Raw genomic sequence first — 10,319 nt, forward strand, 5'->3', positions numbered from 1 at the left:
TTGGTACAAATATCTCCCCTCCAGTGTCTTGGGCTCCTTGTCCCAGGGAGATAACCAGCAGTATCTGGCTGTGCCCAGGCAGAGCAGGGTGCACCAGCCACGGGTGGGAACCTGCCAACACCCAGAGGCTTTAAGGTGGAAGGGCCCCAAGCTGCACCATGGCTGTCCACTCCATGACGGTTTTGCATGCAAGAATATTTGCAGTCCCCGTTTTTGTAATTTTTGCCATGTTTTACTTTCTGAAGCAGGTAGAAAACTGTCCATTTTAATGTAGTTGCTTTTACCCTCTGGCATGGGCACTTCTGTGGTTGCTGGATGGTTCCCCAGACACCCCATGGCAGGTGCTGTTCCTAGGCCAGACTTGGAGATATCCAAGCCCCAGGAACACAGCACCCATCACAGTTAATCCTGGTCTGATATTGGCCCATTGCCCCCCACTCCAAAGCCACGACCTCTAGGGGTGGGTGGCACCCTGGTGAAACTGATGGTGTTTGCAATGAAGACCTTCTCTGGCTGCCTCTGCAGCCCTCACAGCCCCATGCCCTTCTCAGCTGCTGCCTGAAGAAGAAAGTGATGCCACTTCCTTCTCGAGCTCAATTCACAGCCCTGCTGTGAATTGGCCTCAATTCATGGCCCTGCTGTGGCCATGCTGCCAGTATGAGTTCTCGAGTGGGGTTTTGCTGCTCCCCCTGTGCAGGGACACTGTGGCTTTCCTGGGGATGAAAGAGGGGACACAGAAACTACCATCACCTTCTCTGGTGCACCTTCTGCTGGGTGGTGAGAAGAAGACTCTTTCCATGGCACTGCAGAGCCCAGGGACTGTGTTACCCTGTAACACCAGCCCCACCACAGTGTGAGGAATGGAAGGCTCATCCATCACTAAGATGGTGTGTGTGCTTGCATACTAAACCCCACACTTGAATTCATCAGAGAAGAAAGCTGCCAGAACTGGGGGTTCATGAGGGGTTGCCAGGACTCCCTTTCCACTTTTGCTGATTAATTTTATACACAGAAGGGGAATTCTTACAAAAAAAACAAGACTGAGGTTGTGCTGTGATGTTTAAGGGCATAGGGATGATGAAACCCAGGGGAAGAGGGGATATTGTTGAATAGGCTGACGGTGTAGTTGGAAACCAAGCAAATGGCTTTTCAGCAAACAGATGTCTCTGTCACTATCTGCACACTCTTTCAGCCTGCACAACCTTAACACTTCAAAAACAATAGGAGCCAAAGCAGCTGATTGTAATGCAAAGGCCATTTTACAGCTGTGAAAGTAATAACAACGGGCAGCTAATAAACATTTTAATTTTAGCTGATCACAAAGAAAGGTGAAATAAACCCATGCTTTCTGAGAGCAATGCATGTCCACGGGCTTGTGGTGTTAACATGTCTGTGTTCCACACTTTGGAAATGTGCATGAAATTTGGCCACAGGGCTTTCATCAGCAGCCAGAGCATCCTTGTGCCAGCTGCCTATGGAGCCCAGGGCACTGTCCTGTGCTCAGCATTCTTGTGCCCTGAAACATGTCCAGCCCTTGACATTTATTTGCCTCCCAGGCAATGCGGTGGATAACAAAACTTCACCTCCCTAGCGATGCTACCTAGTGAAACCAGTTATTTTATAGCTAATAATGGGTACAGCCATTCTCACCTCTGGGATTATGATGGCTTGTGTAAAAAGAAGGGGAGAGCACAGAAAGGAACGTGGCACTGTCTCCTTGGCTGACTTTCTAAAAATACCATGCTCTGCTCTCTCATCTGCACGCTCAGCACAGCAGCTTCTCCCGACCCTGCCAGGCTGATGGGATCTGATTTTCAATGTTTTCCTGTAAGATCACACTCCATCCATCCTCTCCCCAGTAATTCTTGAGCCCACTGCCCACCTTATTTTCAAAAAGTAAATGTCTTGCTTGCAAATTTTGTGAGAGCAGGCTGAAAAAAAAACAAAAGAGGCAAGAGAATGAATTAAACCCTGAGAAAAAAAAAACTTGAATAGAAGTTGGTGGCTATTAGACACAGAAAATCCACTCTTCACTTAAGGTTTCTCTCTCATGTGGATTCACTGGTGCTTCATAAAGCATGAACTTCCATTTGAGTTTTTCCTGTGGCTAGAACATTCGCAATGTGTGGTTCCTCTGATGTCCTTTAAGCAACAGAGTTGTGCTGCATCCTTGGAGAACTCAGTCTGCCAGTCCCCAGGCATAAACCCATAGAAAATTATCCCTTTATTTATTAGTTCTGTGGCACATGGGGCTGCTTGTTAGATGCAGCATTTCCCACAAAAATGGATTTTTTTGGCAAAAGGACAAGTGGCAAAGGCAGGTTGTGCACGGTGGGAGCCACCCCATCTGACAGTACCTGCTGCAACACCAGCTCAGGCTCCTTCCTCCACTGTGACCAGCCTCTCTCTCCTCTGTCTCTAGAGGCTCTCAGTTGCCTCTTTGAACACCCCAGTTTTGGTTAAATTCTTAGTCCATGTGCTACATGCTAAATTCAAGTATCTTTATTTGATTTATTTTCGTTTGTATAAAAAAAAAATTAGTCCCACAAAAAAAAAAAATCCATCTCTTGGACAATTTTGAGACCACTGTGTTTCAATGGCATTGACTTGGTGCTCATTCTATCAGCAAGGTATTGCAAACAAGCATTTCAATTTCAAAATACTTGTAATTCTACTGTTTGCATCTAATTCTGTGTCTCCCTTTCAGGATCAGCTTTTCAGAGGCTTGTGAGCACTTAGTAACACAGTGAGATGCCTTGATGGCATCTCACAGTGCCTAAGCTCATTTGTCCAAGCTTATTTCTGGTTTGTTCAGCGTTTTTTGTTTTTTTTTGTTTTTTGTTTTTTTTTTTTTGCAACTCTAGATAAAAGGTATGTGCTGCCCTTATCTTCCATTTCACTGACACACTTCAGGAACTGAAATGGAAGATATTCCTTTATAAGCATTTGCAGCTTTGTCCCTATTTATTCCTGTTTAGCCAAATGTCTCATTTTTATTGTTATTTTTTGTTCCCATTTATTTATTTGGTATGAAACTAATGCCCGATGGGCTGTAATTTCCAGGAGTGCTTTAAACTGATTTTAATACAAGATTGATTTCCATTGGCAGTGTTATATTTTTTTGGAGGCTGTACTGCTAGTTCCTTCCTCTGTTGCCATGGCACAGCCCTCCCCCCTCCCCCACACACCCAGATCCTTTTTCCCCAAGCCAGGTATGCTCCTTTTCCTTGGCAGGGATGGAAACATTGCAAATCTGCTTTGGTCCACAATTTGTATAATTTTATTAGGCCAATGATTTTAGCTTTCTTGCTTCTGCAGGTTTTATCGGGTCTGTAGTTAAAGTGATGAGTGTAAGGGCAGGGAATGGCTCTCCTGGTCCTGACCAAGGGTTCTCCAAGCTGCAATCTCTGAGGTTTGCAAAACAGTTCCAGCACCTTCATCACACCTGGTCTTATCACCCCGAGTCGCCTCTCACAGATGAGCCCCTGGAATGAATGCAAAGGTGGTGGGAAAACTGAATGAACACATTGGTCATCTGTCAACCCAAACCCTCTGAAATATTTGCAGCAGGGCAGCCATGCCATTTCCTCAGGTGACAATTACACTTCCTTAAGTGTCTGCTAACACCAGCAGTGACTGTGTGTACCAGAATTGCTCAGTGTACACACACACATACGGTTCTGGAAAATAAACAAGGTTTGTCCTGGGTCAGTCCCAAAGCCAAAACTCAGCCCTCCTCCCTTAAACCAAGACTAATCTTCCAAGCCTAAGCCTCGATCTTGAACTTGTATGAGATACCGTACTCAGTTCCTGCTTTTCAAAACCCTTCTCATAAACCTTCTCAGGAAGTAACAGACCAAACCAGGAAAAATTATATTACAGCAATTGCATCATATTGTAGTATTTATTTTGTTTTCCCTTTTAAAAAAACATTGAATTGTAATGTTAAACAGAGAAGTCAGGCAAAGGAGACTTCCATGAACCTTGGTCAATTGCTCAGTAGATGGAACCAGAACAGCTTCTTCACCAAACAGAAACTCTTTCACAGGGAAGTACTTCAGAAATAAATCAGAAATCTCCTCAAATCTTTTGTTATTGACAGCCATGCACCTGCAAAGAACACGAGGAGCCTCAGGGCAAGAACAGCAACCAGCTGCTGCAATGGGAGCCATGGGAGTTCTGCCTGTCTGCCTTCCAGCACGTTTTGCAACTGTGGCATAACTCCAGATTCGTTTTTCCTTCCCTTTCTTTCTTTTCCTCTTTCTTTTCTCTCTTCTCTATAAAAAGCCAACAATTTAAAAGTTCAAACTTCACCAGCAGCCAGGTTTGAGAGGCAGAAGTTGGAGATGGCTGGGAAGAGAAGAGACAGCTCCCAGAGACAAGTCCTGCCCCAGGTCACTGCTCCTCGGCAGGGGCTGAATGGGTGGGACAGAGGAAGTGAGACCTTCTTCCCTCATGTGACAGGAGAGACAACAACCAGTGTGTGGCTTTTAGCACCCCTACACTGCTGAGCATAAATATCATGTCTGCAGGGGCTTGGAAAAGGGGCTTAAAGGCCCAGGGATTATGTACAATTTTTGAATCTTGCAGGCTCCAAAAACAGCCCTGAGACAAACTTAGTCAAGTACTCTGGGTCTCTTGAGGTGAGGTCCTGGAGGAAAGGGCTCATGATCTGATCTTCTCATATTTTGCAGTTATGCAAGGTTTGAATGAATCCAGCTATAGAGAGTCCCAGTTCTGGAGCTCAATTTCTTATCAACATTTTGCAACTCAGAGAGAGGGAAACAAAGATCTTTAAAAGAGACTGGCAGAATATGGTACCCATAAATCCAAGTTGGACAATGGGTGGAGTTTTTTCCTGTCATGTCTCTGTTCAGGTAAGAATTAGTTAACTAACATTGAAACTCCTTCTGGTGTTAGGCTTTTTAGATGATGCTGATGCCTTGTTTCTCTCCCAGAAACCTCCTCATCCAATTTTAACCACACCTGACAGCAGTAAAGATACCCAAAGCACTCTGCTTTGGCAAAACTCATGGAAAACTGGGAGTCAAGAACTCTTGGTGCCCCTGTATGGAGAAAGGCTGGGGCAAGGATTCACTCATTGTTCATGACTGGAGTACTGGATCAGGCAATCAGCCTCAAGCCCCATCTCACCCCACAGGAATCCCGTCTCTGCTGCTGCCGTGGTTTCTTTCCTTCCCTTGCAAGCAGCGTGGAATCGAGGTGTTTCTCAGACACTTCAGTGGCCTGAACTGTGAAAGAAGCAGCCTTGTTTACAGCTCACTCCTCCATGCAGATATCTTACTGGCCACCAGAAAAATGCTAATGACAACATTTTAACTCCCCTGGGTTTAAACTGGGATTGAACAACCCTGAATTAATTTAGTTTTATAATTTCAGATCACAATCACAGTATTAAAAAAAATAATTGAGTTGTGATTTTTATCTCAACTCTATCAGCAAAACAACAGCCTCCAGTAAGGTAGCTTCTGCTATATTTTGGATTCAGTGCTACTGAGCAGATGGTATTTATTGACAAACCTGCTGCTAAACTGTTTGCATTCCCGGGGCTGTAGGTAGAGTCAGCCCACAGCACACTCACTACTCATTGGTAAAATACTCATTTCCCTGGAAAACCATCTGAGTCATTCAGTCATGGCAGAAGCCCAGAACCATCCATTCCCTCCACTGCCACTGTCCCCAAGCACTATTTATATGCATCCAAGCCTGGACCACATTTCCTGTCTGATGCTTTCATTACTTGCCCAATAGTAAACAGAGGGCAGCAAAATGAATGAGATGTAAATTGTACATATAATTTCCACTTGTCATCTTTACTAAAATGATCTAAAGCATAGGTGCAGGAGAGTGGCCATGAGCAAGGCTTTTTGCACTAGGCTGGGCAGACATCAGGGCCTGAAGAGCAGATTCTTCCTCCAAGTAACAAGGGACAGGATAAGAGGAAATAGCCTCAAGTTGTGCCAGAAGAGGTTCAGGTTTGATGTTAGGAAAAATTTCTTCACCAAAAGGGTTGTCAAGCATTGGAACAGGTTGCCCAGGGCAGTGGTGGAGGCACCATTCCTGGAGATATTTAAAAGCTGTGTAGATGTGGTACTTGGAGACAGTGATGGCTGTGGCAAAACTGGGTTAATAGGTGGACTTAATGATCTTAAAGGTCATTTCCAACCTAAATGATTCAGTGATTCTACCTGCAGCCATCTAGGGGGTACACAGGATGGCCTGAACCCAGGGTAAGTCAATGCACTGACTGAAGAGGGACATTTGAACTCAGATTTGGGCCTGACCAGCACATGGAGTAAAGACAGAACCATGGCTTAGGGAAACACTGAACTCAGGCATTTTAATGTGGCATTTAGGCTTTCTGAAACAGAACAAAATAAGTGAGTCCCTGCTAGGGAAGGAGGTAGTACAGAATATCTGCTGTGCTTCAGCTCACACCCTCCTTTATTGCAAAAGAACTTCCCTGTTTAGACAGGCCCAAAGAGATGTAGACATTTGTAATGTGTATTTAATCTTTCCATCTCTCCTTTTCTTACTGTTTTGATGTTCCCTCAGGCTTTGAAGATTCAAGATCACTTTTTTTCCCCAGAAACTACAAGCCTTAAAACAAAAATAAGGCAGCTGGAAATTGCCTGCTGCCAGTGAGACTGAAGAGGTTGTAACTTTTCCCAGCATAGGAAATGTTCAATAATTTAATATCAGTGACCATGTATTAATGCATTTATGCCCTTAGGTCTACAGAAATCCTTCATTCACAACACTACACACCCTAGTTCATTCACTAATATTTGTTCAGTGTTTCTGTGCTTTTCAATGGTATCAAAAGAGCAGCATCTCTGCTGCTGACCCTGCTCGCTTTTGTTGTTCTCTTTACATTTATTGGGTCTGGCTGGAATGGAGTTGATCTTCCCCATAGCAGCCCTCATAGGGTTGTGCTGTGTACTGGTATTCAATTTTATTTTTTTCCCCATCCCTCCAGCTGAGGAGGGGGGGGGATGATACAGCAGCTTGGTGGGCATCTGTGTGCAGCCAATGTAACCCACCACAGCCCATTTTGGCACCCAGCATGGGCCCAAGACAAGGGCAGCTTTGTATGAAGCATGCTGTAGTCACAGCAGATAATAAATCACAAGATTCTGTGTGGGTCACGGAGTCTGTTGGCTGCTTCCCCCTTTTGCTAAGCTTAGGAACCAGCTCCACCCAACTGCACAGGTATCTTGGAATAGATCACAGACTGGCCAGAAGGCAGAGAATTTGAAGCATTGCCTGTGGAGGCAGATTGTGCCCAAGAGGCACCACCATGTAATGAGCTATCAGAAGATGGAAGATGTTATGCTTTATTTACTGATGGAACCTGTCATGTTGTAGGAAACCTTTGGAGGTGGAAAGCTGCTGTGTGGAGTCCCACACGATGACTCATTGAAGCCACTGAAGGAGAAGGTAAGTCAAGTCAATTTACAGAATTGAAAGCCACCCAACTGAGCTCTTGAGACTGCTGAATGAGAAAAGTGGCCATACTCTGTCTCTGCACTGACTCTTGGATGGTGGGTCACATCCTGTGGGGATGGCTACAGCAGTGGAAGAAGACAATGGGCAGCACAGGGTTAAACCCATCTGGGCTGCTGCATTGTGGCAGGACACAGCTGCATGGCCAGAAAACATCACTCTGGAGATATGTCATGTGCATGATCACATGCCCAAAAGCCACATCATTGAAGAAGATGGAAACTATGAATAAGTGGACAGAACTGTCAAAATTAAAGTAGGGCAGGTGGACCTGGACTAGGAGCATAAGCATGAGTTACTTATAGCTCAGTGGGCTCATGAAACATTTAGGGAGAGACTGAACATACAAATGGGCTCATTATCAAGGAGGGGACGTGACCATGGAGGGCATCACAGTGGTCATTGATGGATGTGAAACGTGCTGCAATCAAGCAAGTTAAATCCCCCTGCCAGAGAGGGTTAAAGCTGGGTTTTGATATGGCAGGTCCTGGCAATGGACTGTTCTGGACACAGCCACGAAGATGCCAAGGTGAGCACTACATACTCACGACAATGGGAGCAACTACCAGGAATGAACTGGGCTGAAAAAGAGTGAGTTCCACAAGGAATTGAGTGACTGCAATGATGACACAAACCAAGCTGGTGTTGGTGCCCAAGAACTTAACATGCTGCTTCTCCTGCCCTGAGCACCCATCTTGAAAGATGGGCTCAAACTATAGCCTGTTCTTATGAACATTTGGAGGAGTAGAGGAAACCCACAGAATGGGAGTATCTGTTAAAGGACAGGGGAGAGTAGTTCATGAGAATGTATAAACCTTTGTGCTGGGTACAAAGATGGTTTAAGTATGCAGCATAAGCTGGTAACAAGATATTTCAGTAGTCCTTGTTCCCCGTCACGTTCCATAAGGAATATGCTGGAGCACTTAAGAAACGCCCTCTATATCGTACAAATATTATGAAAAGACAAAATTTTTTGTACTACTGAAATACACACTACTGTGAATGCAAGTGTTTCCTGCTTTATTGCTTTTATATGTGTACTGCAGTAGCAGACGGTGGGTGTTACGGCAGTCTACCCACATATTTATGGCATATTTCACTTTAGGGATAATGTAAGCAATACAGTTTTAATCAGCACCCTAAAATATGAGTTGACTGTCAGAAGCTGCTCGATTTTTGTTTATAACACTCATATTCAACTGCCTACTTTTTACTTTCCTTACTTTTTGTATTTTTACTTCAAAGTAAAAATAACTATTGCTGTGTTCTATCTTCTGTTTGTATGAGTGTTCACACTTATATTAGTGTACTATAAATGCAGAAGTTAAAAAAATACTCCTCTGTGGAATGGCCTGGGAAGAGTGTTTGTTCTGACTGAGTAGTAGTGATGCTGCTTTTTTTTTGTCACAGTACTGGGTCTGGCTGGGATGGATTTCCCTCACGGCAGCCCTCACAGGGCTGTGCTGGGTATCAGTAGGTGGAAAGGTTTTGAGAACCCACCAGTGGTTTGGCTACATGTGAGTAGTGCTCCACGGCATCCAAGCTGTGGCTCAGTCTCTTCTCCCAAGCCACAAGTGACAGGACAAGAGCAATTAGCCTCCAGTTGTGACAGGGGAGGTTTACATTGGATATTATGAAAAATTTCTTCACCAAAAGGGATGTCAAGCTCAGGAACAGGCTCGACAAGACAGTGGTGGAGTCACGGGCCCTGGAGGGATTTAAAAGACATGTAAATGTGGAACCGCTTGGTGACAGGTTTTAGTGGTGGGCTTGGCAGTACCGGCTTAAGGGTTTGACTCGATGAACTCAGAGGTGTTTTCCAACCTAAATACTTCTACAGTCCCTTGAAACAGGCTCAGCATGGGAGGTTGGGCTCTTTTTTTTTTTTTTCCCCAGACGTTGCTTCTGAAAGTAAAGTCTGCAAGAGAAAAGAAAACTAATCACCACAAAAACTAGTGTAACCGCGTCTAGCAGAAGGTGTCCCTGCCCATGGCAGTAGGTGGAACTAGACTGTCCTTGAGGTCCCTTCCAACCCAAACCGCTGTGATCTGTGATGAGAATCTCATCTCGAGCACTCCCCTCGCCCACCCCGCGGCAGCACTGCCCCCGCTCCTCCGCCGCTGCTTCTCCCACAGCTAACTGGCCGTGACGACTCGGCAGGTTTTATTTTTCATTCACACCCACCCACGAAACAAAGAGCCGGCGGGCAATTCCCTGAAAGGAGGCTGCAGCCAGCTGGGGAGTGGCCTCGTCTCCCAGGCAGATAGCGACAGAACGAGAGATCGTAGTCTCCTGGGGAGACTTAGGTTGGACCAGGGCAGGTTTAAGTTGGACATTAGGAGGAATTTATTCACAGAAAAGGTGATTAGACATTGCAATGGGCTGCCCACGGAGGTGGTGGAGTCACCGACCCTGAGGTGTTTAAGAAAAGACTCAGTGCCGTGGTGCGGTTGACATGGTGGTGTTCGGTCACAGCCTGGGATCAATGATCGCAGAGGTCTTTTCCATCCAAGTTGATTCTGTGATTCTGCGGTGCTGGGGGCGGCGAGTCACGGAGCGCCTCGGCGCTGCGGGGGTGGGTCCCCACCGCCCGCGGACACCTGAGGCCCGGCGTGGGGGGCGGCCGTGGCTCCAGCCCCGCTCCCGGCTCCAGCCCCGCTCCCGGCCCCTGCCCCGCTCCCGGCTCCTGCCCCGCTCCCGGCTCCTGCCCCGCTCCCGGCTCCTGCCCCGCTCCCGGCCCCGCTCCGCTCCGCTCGGGCCGCGGCCCCGCTCGGCAGCGGCGGGGCGGGAGC

This window comes from Anomalospiza imberbis, chromosome 14 (assembly GCF_031753505.1).
Source record: "Anomalospiza imberbis isolate Cuckoo-Finch-1a 21T00152 chromosome 14, ASM3175350v1, whole genome shotgun sequence".
NCBI lineage: Eukaryota > Metazoa > Chordata > Aves > Passeriformes > Viduidae > Anomalospiza > Anomalospiza imberbis.